This window comes from Oryx dammah, unplaced genomic scaffold (assembly GCF_014754425.2).
Source record: "Oryx dammah isolate SB20612 unplaced genomic scaffold, SCBI_Odam_1.1 HiC_scaffold_1, whole genome shotgun sequence".
NCBI classification, from domain to species: Eukaryota; Metazoa; Chordata; class Mammalia; order Artiodactyla; family Bovidae; genus Oryx; species Oryx dammah.
In genome coordinates, this window is record NW_024070185.1 from 62,837,499 (window position 1) to 62,852,010 (window position 14,512).

General features: G+C 48.5%; 1 protein-coding gene across 2 annotated transcripts in view; it reads left to right on the top strand.

The window, feature by feature from the left end:
- Window positions 1-14,512, top strand: part of COL15A1 (collagen type XV alpha 1 chain) — a 111,659-nt gene that overhangs the window by 20,464 nt on the left and 76,683 nt on the right. The gene's annotated exons all lie outside the window — the stretch shown is intronic.

Sequence of the window (14,512 nt, forward strand, 5' to 3'; positions counted from 1 at the left end):
AGTGGAGTTGTTGTATTGAACTGGGTAGGGGGGGCTGTGAATCAGCATCAGTTGGGGTGCTGGTGCCCAGGCCCCGCCTGGACCAACTGAATCAGCATTTTTAAAAAGTCTCCCCAGTGATTCTGTGCAGCCAGGGTTGAGAAACACTGCTCTGCAGCTAAAGTACATGGCACCCAAGACACAGTAAAGGCTCAGTACACACGGTCCGTCATTATACGTCCCTCATACAGTCGTGAAATTAACATTTATTGGGGTCCTACCTGTGCCAGGCTTTACCCAGTGCCCGTATCACCTGTAGTGCGTACTTCTTGCTCAGCCGTTTCTAGCACTGATTCCGAGAGCATTAGTTAATTGGGTTCAATGCTGTATGAAGACATGGTCCAAACCTAATATTCTAAAAAGAAAGTTTTACCGACAAGGGGGAGAATCTGGAAAATGTGCCCACATCAGAGAAACAGAAACCCTGTGTGTGGGAAGAGCAAAGATCTCCAGCCCTTTATAGAGGCAACTGGAGAAGAAAGAGTGGGCTGCAGACTCGCTGTGGGTCCCCTGGTGAATACCTGCCCCTACAGTGCCCTCACTTCAACATTATATAGGTTTCTGTTGGGTGGCTCTGTATTGGGGGGTTCGTTTTTAGCTGCAAAATTCTTTCCAAATGAGACCATAATTGGAACCCAATAAATTAAGCAAGAACTCCCCTGCCATGCGACCCCTGGGGGCGTGGTAAAGAATCTGCCTGCACTGTAGGAGCTGCAGGAGATGCGAGTTTGATCCCTGGGTCAGGAAGATCCCCTGGAGTAGGAAATGGCAACCCACTCCATTATTCTTGCCTGGAAAATTCCATGGAGAGAGGGGCCTGGTGGTCTATAGTCCATGGGGTTGCAAAGAGTCGGACATGACTTAGTGACTAAACAACAGCATATTAAGCAAATTAGATCTGAGTTGCTTTGGTGTGAGTGTGTGGATCAGGATAGGTGAGTGAGCATGTGTGAGAGTCTCCATGAACAATTTGCAGGTGGATATGTGTGTGAGTGTGTGAAGGCATCAGGGTGCTTGAGCATGGGATGAATGCAGGTGAAGGTATGTGTCTGTGTGAATGTGTGTGTATGGGTAACTGTAGCGGGGTGTGAGTGTGTTCATGGGACTGTTGTGAATAGGTGAGAGTGTGTGTATGCATGGGGTTTTCGAGTGTGAATCTGTATGAGTGTGTGGGATGCATGTATGACTGTCCGCGTGTGTTAGGGGGCTGGGGGCAGGCCCCTTCCTTAGCCTCTCCTGCTGGTGGCCTCCTGCTGGTGGCCTCCTCCACATCCTGCCCTGTACTCCTGCCTCCCCTGCCCCTGGGGGACAGTTAGGAACCATCTGGTCCACACATCTGTCCTGACCCCGCCACCCTGCCAGCCTTGGTTCTGTGTCCCCTTGCAGTGCCGAGCCAGGCATTGTCAGGAGCTCATGAAATTGCCCACTCCCAGCAGGTCGCCACTTATTCCTCTCCAGTCCCCCTCATGTGCCCCGGGCAGGCCCCTTCTCCTCCAGGCCAGTGAGTTTTCCTTGCAGAGCTAGGGGCCGAGTCCTCCAGAGCTGCTGCCCGGAGTGATGACTCACCACAGCTGATGTCATCCTCAGGAGCCCAGGCCTCCATCACACTCAAAGAGGCTTTGTTCCCCAAATGGAAAAGGACGGGCCATAAACTGAGAGAAGTTACTGCAAGACTCTTCCCAGATGCCCATGGCCCTCATGCCTGCCCACACCTGTCAGCCTTTGCTGTACCACTTGGCACATGTGGTCCTTGCGGTGGCTTTGAACCCAGGTTCAGGGAAGGCCATGAGGAAGGGGCCTGAAGGCCCTCACTGCAGCAGGAGAGCAAGACACACTGCCTGCTTCCTGGGGCTCAAGTGTGGCTCTTACACTGGAGCCAGTTCCGCCTAGCTCATGGGTGTGTGTGTGTGTGTGTCTCTGTGTGTGTGTGTATAGCGGGTGGTGCAGGCCCTGGCCACAGGATGAGAGTCATACCACTCTCCAGGCTCAACACGTCAGTTCCCTGGTCTCTGGGCCTGCTTATCCAGTTCTATTATTTATTCTGTAAGGGCTAACAGTTGGGGGATGGCTGTGAGGGGAACTGCAGAGACCACAAGGGTACCTGGCTCAGAGTCGGTCTATTCGCTGGGTCCTGAGTGCTCCTGATGCGCTGAGCCCTGTGCTGAGCCTGGCCCTTGTCGGGTTGTCCATTCTCTCCAGTCTCTTCTATTGTTGTCCTGTTCTACGGATTAGTCTACAGCTCAGAGAAGCCAATTGGCTTGCCCACCCCAGTTAATGGTGGACCTAGGGCTCACACTCAGGTTGTTCTGCTTCCAAAGCCCAGGTGGTTAACCCTCATCTGTGTCTGCCAACCAGGCGAGGGCATTAGACTCACCCAGGCCAGACTCTGGAAGACTCTGATTTGATAGGGCCAGGCAGGAAGAGCAGATCTCTGTCTTTTCAGAAGCTCCTTGGGTGACTCTGATGAGTGGTTAGGGCTGGGACCTTCATACCACATCATACTACATAGTCAGATTTGAATCCTGACTTCATGGCCTTGGGGGCAGTAATTGACTTTTCCAAGCCTCAGTTTTCTGTCTTGTAAAATGAGGTTAATAATATTATCTACTTCATAAAGAAACAAGGGTGAAGAAATGATGGAAGGCTCTTTGAATAGTGCCTGTCATGCAGCACACCCATAGTAAATCTTAGCCACAGATCTTATTGTTTCTTTTCATCCCTTTATGGGTCACCCTTGCCGGACTGTGCTGGTACTGGGGACCGAGAGGGGTCTGCATGGTCCATGCCCAGGAGCCCATGTCTATGCATATCAGGGAAGGAAGGGAACTAACCACCAGAATGCAGAGAGGAGTGTGTTGAGGTGGAGGGATGGTCAGGGACTGTGGGGACACAGATGGAAGGCCCTGGGGGAAGCCAGGAGGCAGTGGGCTATAATAGCCTGGCTTCTGCACTGCGGCTTCGGGCGAGTTACTTCCCCTCTTTGGGGCTTGATTCCTTCCTTTGCCAAATGGGAGAATGACCCCCATCTTGCCTCCCTTCTGGCAGAGGGAACAGATGAGAGGATGCTTCAGAAACCACAGGGGATGCTGCTGGGTACAGACTTATTCCTGCTGGGGCTGCCAGCTGGACCCAGCTCCTTCCAGCTGCCAGGCAGGGCAGCCAGGCTGCAGAGCCCACACCCTGCTAGGTCTCTGACCACCTCCGGGCCCCTTCAAAACCATCCTTTTCTCAGTTGAGGTCAGGGGCCTGAAAGAAAGAGACAGAGCGCGCGCGAGAGAAAGGAAAGTTCATACAGTAACTTCATTGAGCAGGAAAATTCTTGCACTATATATGAAAACCGGAAAAGGGAAAGAGGCGTTCTAAGTTTACATGTAGAAAAATGCTCTTCTGTAATTCAGAAAAATGAGGTCTTTGATTGTTGGCAAGCCCAGGTCTCCCTTCTAAGTTGATCCAGGATTTTTTTCCCTGGCAGGGAAACAGTTCTTTTTTCTAAGAAATGCATTGGGTGGTAGGTTTTTCTAAGAACCTCTTGAATCTTTGCTGGGTGCAGATAGAGCCCCTGCAGCAGGAATTCTGTTGCGCTCATTTTCCTTGGGAAGGGAGTCAGGTAGAGCTGGGCGCCTCGGGGACTCCAGGCTGGGTTGGGTGATGTTTCTCCCAGGCAGAACCATGACATTTTCCTGGGCACAGTGCTCATCGCCTCTGGCCAGGTTGCACTGCCCAAAGGCAAGGACGTCTGTGAGGGGAGGGCTGGATTTGTGCTGGTCCCTTTTGGAGTCATTCCTTCCAGGCCTGAAGGCTGTGGGCTGAAGGAACCGGCAGTTAAGAGTGGTTAGAGAAACTGGAAAACAGATGGGAGAGGAGGATGCAGAATTGGAGACATTCAGACCTGGCAAGGGCCTTTGGAAGCCATCTGATGCAAGCCTCTCATTTCACAGATGAGGAACCTGAGGCTCAGAGAGAAAGGAGACCGCCACATTGGGCTGGTGGCAAGAGTCTGCCTCGCAGGCCAGGGTCCCAGCCTGTATAATGTCCAAGAGGCCATGGTGTGGAAGTCCAGGCTGACTCGTGTGTGGCCCAGAGGGCAGAGTTAGGCCCAGCCAGGCGGGTGGAGGCTACAGGGGGACATGCCTCAGCTTACTGACCTCGATTTGCCCAGCAGTGGCCGGGGTTGCCCTGGAGTGGGGGATGAGCTCCTAGACAGTGGACATATGCAGGCAGTAACCGGATGGACTTTTGTTGTGAGAAGGGGATGTGGGGAGGAAGCTCCTTCTCCAGATGGTGAGCTGCACATTTTCTGCTTCAAGTCTGTGGCTTGGTGAACTCGCAGCAGGCAGCATAGGAGGTATTGGGGATCTCCCCTCTGGGTGCAGGGAAATCCAGGAGAGAGATGCCCTGCTGGGGCCTCCAGGGCAGTCACGCGCACTTTACCTATGCATACTTAGCCTGCTGGCTCCAGTAACCCGGGCTCATCTGGACCCCGTGCCTGCCCCAGTGGGAGCGGGAAGAGTCAGTGAGTTGCTGTTTAAGCTGACTGAAGTGTTCTGTAGTCTTCACAGCTGCAGGTGGAAATGGGATGTAGGGAGGGGAACACCTTTGCCTTCCCAGACAGCCGGGGTAGGTAAGGGGCAGAGGCACCTGGGTTCTAGTCCTGGCTTGTCCACAGTTTCCCACTGACCTCAGGCCTGCTCTCTTGGGTCACTTCCAGACCTGACTCTGAGTCTGTTGTTGGGGCCGCATTCTCCCAGTTTTCCTACAGCCCAGGAAGCCTTTCTTGCGTTTCATGGGTGCAGTTCTTTGTGTGGCCACCAGGGGCCGCTGCCGCGCGCGTTCCTGAAGTGTCCTCAGCCACCCTGTCTGGCTCTCTGCAGCCTTCTTTGACCTAGAGCCAGAGGAATGCTCCCCAGTCCCTTGTGGCTGACAAGCACGAGCACTGGGCTCAGGTCCCAGATATTCATCTGTGAGATGAAGATGGAGCTTTGTAAAGCCAGATTCAGTTCCCTAAGGAGGCAAAGTTCCTTAGCCCAGGCTAACCCCAGGCACTGCTTCAGGACCCCACAGATGGAAAGGCTGATTGCTCATTACACAGAAGGAGAAACTGAGGTCTGCTTGGGGAAGAGAGGTGTTAGCTATCCTGGAGAGGCGGAGAGGGAAGGGTTCCAGTTCTTCACCTCCTCTGGCCTCTGGTCACTGTCATCTCTGTGGAAAGAAAGCCTGAACCCTGCCCTGTTTGTTTCTTCATCACTAGAATTCTGTCCCAGTTTCCATGGAAGCTAGCTTTGGACCCCTGGGAGGGAAGTTGCACCATGTGGTGACTGTTCAGATTTTCCTCTCCCCAGTCCACCTCTAAAGCCATCTGATTCCTCTTCCCTGTGCCCTCGGGAGGGGCTGCTGCAAAGCTGTACTCCAGGGCCCACACCAAAGACTTGAGAAGAGTGAGGCCCAGTTGTACCTGTCTGTCCCCTTCCTCAGGCCACAGCTCTGAGTGCCTGCTCTCTGCCAAGCTCTCATGTGGCTATTTGAATGGGGGAGTCATGCCTGTGGCTCTGTGTATAGTGTAGGAGTGAAGCTACGGGGTCTTGGGGTGCAGCTAAGTGAGTTTAGAAAGATTCAGCTGTGAGAAGATAGGGGAAGGTGTTACCAATAGAAGAGACAGTGTGCAAAGGCAAGAACAGAAAAAGGGGGAGAATGAAGAGATGGACCAAGGTGTCTTGAGTGGAATTTTGACTTGATTCTGAGGGTGTTGGGGAGCCATTGAAGGCTCTGGAGTTTGTGAGTAGCATAAATGGCTGACTGCGAACAGAGACATCTAGATCAGGAACTCCTTGAGAGTCTGCATGCTGGTTTCAGTTCCACATCCCCAGGGGCACACAAGGCATGATGTGGGGGCTTCACAAATGTTATCAAATTGACGAATGGAAAAGTGGGTTGAAAAACCCCCATTGAAATGAAGCTGCGAGTGTGTGTGCCAAGTCGCTTCAGTCGTATCTGACTCTTTGCAGCCCTATGGACCATTGCCCACCAGGCTCCTCTGTCCATGGGATTCTCCAGGCAAGCATACTGGAGTGGGTTGCCATGCCCTCCTCCAGGGGGTCTTCCCGACCCAGGGATCGAGCCCACGTCTCCTGCATTGGCAGGTGAGTTCTTTACCACTAGTGCCACCTGGGAAGCCCAGAAATGAAGCTACCCCTATGCATTAATGAAGTGAGATTAAGACTGAGGTCAGATGTCCTCTGAGATAGGCAGTTATCTGTGGAGAAGTGTGGCACCCTCCCACAAAAGGCCCCAAGCTTCCTGAGGCTAGAGAGTTCTGTGATCAGTCCCCTATTAGCACCACCCCCTCCAGTCTTGCCCCTCAAGGATGGCGGAACGTCCTCCCACCAGCTGTGAGCTCCATCCCCCCGCTTCCCACCCAGCAGAGAGCCATCCCAGGACAAGCCTATGGACCTAGCTGCTAGGCCTGTTTGTCTTGGCTTCCTGGCTTCTCTCCCCTCCCTGGTGGCTGCCTGAGCAGGTGGCCCTCCTGCCAGAGGCCAAGGGGAAGTGAGCCAGTAGGCCCAGGCGCAGCCCTGAGCATGGGTCACTCCAGGCCAGGGGTCACTCCCTGCCGTACCACAGCATGCTGTGGGACAGTGTGTGTGGAAGGGAGGGGGTGGTTGCTGAGAGCACAGCAGGGGCTGACTTGGGCTTCATTTAGGCTGTGGCTTGGCTCCCCCTGTGGCTGACCCAGTGGAAGCAAGGCCTACAGCCTGCTGCTTGCACGCTGGCGTTCCCTCATAGCTGAGGTCTGGGCAGCAGGGGGAAGGTAGGATTAGAAAAGGATCTCTTTGCAGACTTTGGTTTTTACTAAGCTTACACCTTTGGATCAAGCAGAAGACCAGTTTCTACTATTTGTTGAGCACTTGTACTTTTCCTCCATTATCTCATTTTGTCCCCATGTGTGAGATGAGTGGGACATTCCTACATCACCAGTAAGTTATCTGCCCAAAAGCTACCCGCTTGGTAACTGGCGCAGGCTGGATCTGAACCCAGCTCTGTCCAGCGCCAAGGCAGTTCGCTACAGGCTGCCTCTTCCGTCCACTCTCGAGCTGGCCCGCCAGTGGCCTGTGCCTAGCGTGGCTAGGGCAGCACAGGCGTCATGGAGGGGCACCAGTTGCGGGTCACCTGCCACTCCAAGTCACCCCAAGGCAGAATCACATCTCCCCTCTGCCCTTTCTTGCTTCACTGCTCCATCTGTTACTTCCTGGATGTGTGTCCTGGTCAGGAAACTCTCTTCTTGGCCATTATTTCCCTGTCTATAAAATAAGGAGGTTGGCTAGATGGGTGATTTTTTTTTTTTTTTTCTGAAGCAGAATCCTCCTGAAACTAAGAATTCCCAAAATGGCCATGTGGAAGCCCGGGCTTTACTGCTTTACATGGCAGCACTGGGCTGGTTTAAGCAGGCTTCTGGGTGGAAACCTCTCAACCCCTCTCCTGGAGTCCCTGAACCCCCACCTGTTCCTTGAGCCCTTGGAACACCACTTAGAAACAAACCTCTGGATGAGAGGCCTGAGTCATATACCCACTGTGGAACCACACATTCTGCACACCTGGAGCATCCCACCGGAAAGGGGCTTCCTCTCCTGTTCTCGGTAGGAGAGGGAGACGAGCTGGAGGAAAAGCTTTCACTGGATCAGATGGAGAAGACAGAAAGCTATCAGCAGGGTACTCATGCTTTTATTTGGTTTTTATCTTTAAACTGTGGAGGGGAGAAAAGAAATCTCAGTGGGGTGCTTGCTTTTACTTCTATTTCTTTTCACTCTTCTCCCCTTTCTATACAGAAATGGGCTATCTTTGAGTGAAGAAAAACATAAAGAAAAGATTTTGTACTTTCTAAAAGAGGATGTAAAGAGTTAATATCTTAAAAAAATATGTAAATGTCTATTTTTCACATCATGTACTTGAGGTAAAATTCAAAAAGTACAAAAGAGTATCCAGTGAGAAGAAAGTCTGTTGTCACCTAGCCATTAGCTTCCTTCCCTGGAGAGTCTCTGGCCTCAGCTTCTTGTGTATCTTTCTAGAGATATTCTAATATATATTTTATGTATTTAATATGTATTCATATATGGACTTCCAATGGATAGCATGGCATCCGGTTCTATCACTTCATGGGAAATAGATGGGGAAACAGTGGAAAAAGTGTCAGACTTTATTATTTTGGGCTCCAAAATCACTGCAGATGGTGACTGCAGCCATGAAATTAAGAGACACTTACTCCTTGGAAGGAAAGTTATGACCAACCTAAATAGCATATTCAAAAGCAGAGACATTACTTTGCCAACGAAGGTCCGTCTAGTCAAGGCTATGGTTTTTCCAGTGGTCATGTATGGATGTGAGGGTTGGACTGTGAAGAAAGCTGAGCACCGAAGAATTGATGCTTTTGAACTGTGATGTTGGAGAAAACTCTTGAGAGTTCCTTGGACTGCTAGGAGATCCAACCAGTCCATTCTAAAGGAGATCAGCCCTGGGTGTTCTTTGGAAGGACTGATGCTAAAGCTGAAACTCCAGTACTTTGGCCACCTCATGCGAAGAGTTGACTCATTGGAAAAGACTCTGATGCTGGGAGGGATTGGGGGCAGGAGGAGAAGGGGACGACAGAGGATGAGATGGCTGGATGGCATCACCGACTCAATGGATGTGAGTTTGAGTAAACTCCGGGAGTTGGTGATGGAGAGGGAGGCCTGGCGTGCTGCAATTCATGGGGTCGCAAAGAGTCGGACACAATTGAGCGACTGAACTGAACTGACCTGTATGGATAGCAGTTCTATTCTGCACCTTGTTTTTCTGTTTGTTTCTAGTTAATACATCTTGTTGTTGTTGTTGTTGTTCAGTTGCTCAATTGTGTCTGACTGTTTGTGACCCCATGGGCTGCAGCTTCCCAGGCTTCCCGGTCCTTCACTGTTTCCCGGAGTTTGCTCAGATTCATGTCCACTGAGTCGATGATGGCATCTTCTGTTGCCCCCTTCTCCTCCTGCCCTCAATCTTTCCCAGCATCAGGGTCTTTTCCAATGAGTCAGCTCTTCTTGTTTCATATTAATACCTAAGGAATCACACCTTTTTAAAGGCTTCACAAGCGGACTTCCCTGGTGGTCCATTGGTTAAGAATCTGCCTTGCAGTGCAGGGATTGTGGGTTTAGCCCCTAATTAGGGAACCAAGATCCCACATGGTACAGCAAAACTAAGCATGATCAACTAAAACCTGAGGGAGCCAAATAAATAAATATTTTTTAAAAATAAATAAAGGCTGCATTGGATTGCATTGTGTGACTATAACAGAAGTTAGTGTTTATTTAACCATTCCCCGAGAATTCCAAGATGGAATGGTTTAGATATGTTCAGATACATTTTAAACAGTGCTGCAACGGATATTCTTTTAAGTTCTTTATATGTCATATATGTAACTTTATCTGTTTTAAAAATTCATAGAAGTATAACCACTGCGTCAAAGAGTACATATGCACTTTTAATTTTGATAAATATAGTGAAAGTGCTCCCCCCACAGATGTTATCCACTTTACGCTTCTACCAGCAGTGCATACAATGGCCTGTTCCCTCAAACCCTTGCTAAACAGAATGTTATCCAACATTTTGATCTTTGCCAGTCTGATCGGGAAAATGCTGTCTTTTCATAATCTTACCTTGTATCTTTCTTGTTCTGAATGAGGCTAAGTGTCTGTTCATATGTTTAATAGCCATTTTTTTTTCTTTTACTGTGGAAAGCATTTCCTATTCTTTGCCCATTTTTCCTTTTGGATTATTTTGTTGTTTTTCAGTCTCTCAGTCATGTCCCACTCTGCGATCCCATGTACTGCAGCACACCCGGTTTCCCTGTCCTTCACCAGCTCCTGGAGCTTGCTCAAACTCACGTCCATTGAGTCAGTGATGCTGTTCAATGGTCTCATTCTCTGTCGTCTCCTTCTTCCTTCTTCAATCTTTCCCAGTATCTTTGGATTATTGACCTCCTGCTTATTCATTTGTTTTTGTATTAAGGTAATTTGTTTGTTGTCTGTGATATATGCAGCAAATATTTTTGTCAAGGTTGGGATTTTACTTGACACTGTGGGAATTTATTTTTGCTATGCAGAACTTAAAAAATTTGTGTGTCATTAAATTTAACGAAATTTGTGAATCTTCTTATTTTTGCCTTCTCGGGTTTGCTATACTTTACTTTCTGTTTTAATGCAAATTGCAAACTGGACAGAAAAAGCACTGGATTGAGAATCAGGTCTGTTTATAACTGCCAAACCCCTTCCCGCTTTTAACCTCAGTTTTGCCTTCTTTCTGTAGACTGAAGAGGTTGAATTTCATTTATTTGTTCATTTTTTTTCATTCATTCATTCCTCAGCACTGAGCTGGATGCGGGAACATAGAGATGAATGGTGTGGTCCAATGGAGAGAGAGACAAGCGACCCAACAGCAACCTGCAATGTACAGGGGGTGAAAGTGGGGGACCCTAGTGTGTTTTGAAGGAGGTGGATGTAGGTCAGGAGGTGAAACAAGGGATTTCTGGGGGGAGGGAGAATGAGGAGTTATTCTGGTAAAAATAGCCAGTGGGATGAGGTGGCGGAGGGAAGAACATTTGACCTAGAGGGGAGAGGACCTGCGATGGCCTGGGGCACTGGAGGGACATCATCAGGCATGCTGGGGAGTCAGAGTGCTGCTGGGTCTAGACCAAGAGGGCTCTCCAGCCAGGTGCCCAGGCCACTAGGGACCCCGAGAGCACAGATGACCAGAGAAGCCGTCTCATCAGGGCCTCAACATGACCAGACTTGCCCTTTGCTGAAGATGCAATAATCACTTTCTTTAGTGTTGTGAAATATTTACCATGACAGTTTTTAACAAAGAATACTACAAGGAATACTTCCGAATATCACCTAGTTTAAGAAATAACCCATCGCTGTAGTTGAAAAGCCCCATGGACTGCTCCCCAAATCTCATCTCTGTACCTCTCCTAAATGTTGGCAGGAACATGCTTCTGGTGGGTATGTAAAATAGCACAGTTGTGTCTTAATGATAATTAAGATAATAAGTACATCAAAAAGAAATGATAATGACAGCATGTGATGTGGGCATTAACTAATGCTAGAGTGGTAATCATATTGCAATATACAAGGGTATCAGATCAACACTTTGTGCACCTTAAACTTCAGTTCAGTTCAGTCGCTCAGTCGTGTCCGACTCTTTGCGACCCCATGAATCGCAGCACGCTAGGCCTCCCTGTCCGTCACCATCTCCCGAAGTTCACTCAAACCCATGTCCATCGAGTCTGTGATGCCATCCAGCCATCTCATCCTCAGTCGTCCCCTTCTCCTCCTGCCCCCAATCCCTCCCAGCATCAGAGTCTTTTCCAATGAGTCAACTCTTCGCATGAGGTGGCCAAAGTACTGGAGTTTCAGCTTTAGCATCAGTCCTTCCAAAGAAATCCCAGGGCTGATCTCCTTCAGAATGGACTGGTTGGATCTCCTTGCAGTCCAAGGGACTCTCAAGAGTCTTCTCCAACACCACAGTTCAAAAGCATCAATTCTTCGGCTCTCAGCCTTCTTCACAGTCCAACTCTCACATCCATACGTGACCACTGGAAAAACCATAGCCTTGACTAGACGGACCTTAGTTAGCAAAGTAATGTCTCTGCTTTTGAATGTGCTATCTAGGTTGGTCATAACTTTTCTTCCAAGGAGTAAGCATCTTTTAATTTCATGGCTGCAGTCACCATCTGCAGTGGTTTTGGAGCCCCCAAAAATAAAGTCTGACACTTTTTCCACTGTTTCCCCATCTATTTCCCATGAAGTGATGGGACCAGATGCCATGATCTTCGTTTTCTGAATGTTAAGCTTTAAGCCAACTTTTTCGCTCTCCTCATTCAATTTCATCAAGAGGCTTTTTAGCTCCTCTTCACTTTCTGCCATAAGGGTGGTGTCATCTGCATATCTGAGGTTATTGATATTTCTCCCAGCAATCTTGATTCCAGCTTGTGTTTCTTCCAGTCCAGCGTTTCTCATGATGTACTCTGCATAGAAGTTAAATAAGCAGGGTGACAATATACAGCCTTGATGGACTCCTTTTCCTATTTGGAACCAGTCTGTTGTTCCATGTCCAGTTCTAGCTGTTGCTTCCTGACCTGCATACAGATTTCTCAAGAGGCAGGTTAGGTGGTCTGGTATTCCCATCTCTCTCAGAATTTTCCACAGTTTATTGTGATCCACACAGTCAAAGGCTTTGGCATAGTCAATAAAGCAGAAATAGATGTTTTTCTGAAACTCTCTTGCTTTTTCCATGACCCAGCGGATGTTGGCCATTTGATCTCTGGTTCCTCTGCCTTTTCTAAAACCAGCTTGAACATCAGGGAGTTCACGGTTCATGTATTGCTGAAGTCTGGCTTGGAAAATTTTGAGCATTACTTTACTAGCGTGTGAGATGAGTACAATTGTGCGGTAGTTTGAGCATTCTTTGGCATTGCCTTTCTTTGGAATTGGAATGAAAACTGACCTTTTCCGGTCCTGTGGCCACTGCTGAGTTTTCCAAATTTGCTGGCATATTGAGTGCAGCACTTTCACAGCATCATCTTTCAGGATTTGAAACAGCTCAACTGGAATTCCATCACCTCCACTAGCTTTGTTCGTTAGTGATGCTTTCTAAGGTCCACTTGACTTCACATTCCAAGAAGTCTGGCTCTAGATTAGTGATCACATCATCATGATTATCTTGGTCGTGAAGATCTTTTTTGTACAGTTCTTCTGTGTATTCTTGCCGCCTCTTCTTAATATCTTCTGCTTCTGTTAGGTCCATACCATTTCTGTCCTTTATCAAGCCCATCTTTGCATGAAATGTTCCTTTGGTATCTCTAATTTTCTTAAAGAGATCTCTAGTCTTTCCCATTCTGTTGTTTTCCTCTATTTCTTTGCATTGATCACTGAAGAAGGCTTTTTTATCTCTTCTGGCTATTCTCTGAAACTCTGCATTCAGATGCTTATATCTTTCCTTTTCTCCTTTGCTTTTCGCCTCTCTTCTTTTCACAGCTATTTGTAAGGCCTCCCCAAACAATGTTATTTGTTGGTTATATATCAGATTTTTTTAAATGGCACAGTTGCTTAAGAAAGCAATTTAGCCATACTCAGTGAAGTTACAGGTGCAAATGTCCATATCATTGAATAATTCCACCCCTAAGTGGTGGACTTACTTGAACAGGTAAGCACAAGGAGATGTGAATAAGAAAGTCCATAGCAGCAGTGGTTGCAATAGTGATGGGAAACCTCACTTTCCATCAGCAGAAAGATGAAGTAATCCGCAGCGACTTATTTATACATAGGATACTGCTATGAAAACATGAGACTTGGAGCCACACTCAACAGGGATAAATCACAAAAATACAATGTTGAGTGGGAAAAAAAAGTTCCAAAATACGTGCAGCCTGCCAACACTTATATGAGATTAGGAGACAGGCAGTGCAGTGCTGCATTCTGTTAGAGACATACTCATGTAGTAAACACACAAAGGGATACATGGGGATGATAAACACCAGACCCCTAGAGTGGCTGCCTCTGGGGCATGGGCAGGGGGAAAGGATCAGAGAGTTCCTGAGAGCTTTGGTTGAGTTGATATTTCCTTTCTTAAGTGGGGTGCTGGGCCCATGCCTATTCCTCATGTTATTCTTGTCTTAAAAATGTTAATAATATATTTTATATAGCCCAGAGTTTCCCCAAATTACCATCTCAACGTGTAATCAATCTAAACAGATTAAATAAAATGACAATCTTGAATTCCTTTTTTCAAACATTGCTTTTTCAAAATCCAGTTTGTGTCTCTGTCCCTCTGCAGGGTTCCTGTCCACCTCTCCCTGGGACCTGCATTCTTATCTCATTGCTTTAGGTACATGTGGGTGCAGGTCATTGCAAGCCAGCCTGCAGCCTTCTCCCAGGGAATAGTGGTTGGGTGGCTCAAGGCTCATGAGCCTAAGTCCTCTCCAGGCTACCAGATGGAGCCCTATATTTCTCCCGGCAAGGGGTGGTGGTTAAGAGCCTCTCTAGTCAGATGCTCTGGCTTTGGACCTCTGATGGGCTTACTTTGGGCAAATTTTTTACCTTCTCTAAGTTCTCTGTGGGGCTTCCCAGGTGGCGCTAGTGGTAAAGAATCCACCTACCAATACAGGTGATGCGGTTTCAATCCCTGGGTTCAGAAGATGCCCTGGAGGAGGAAACGGCAACCCACTCCAGTGTTCTTGCCTGGAGGATCCCATGGACGGGGGAGCCTGGTAGGCTACCGCCCATGGGGTTGCAGAGGGGCACCACTGAGCGACTGAACACACACACACAAGTTCTCTCAGGAACAGAATGGGGTAATAGTACCTATCTTTGCAGCGTTGTTGTGGGGAGTAAATGACGAATGCACGTGAAGAGCTTAGAGCCTGCTGAAAATGAGAGGTCAGGGAATGTGGCTG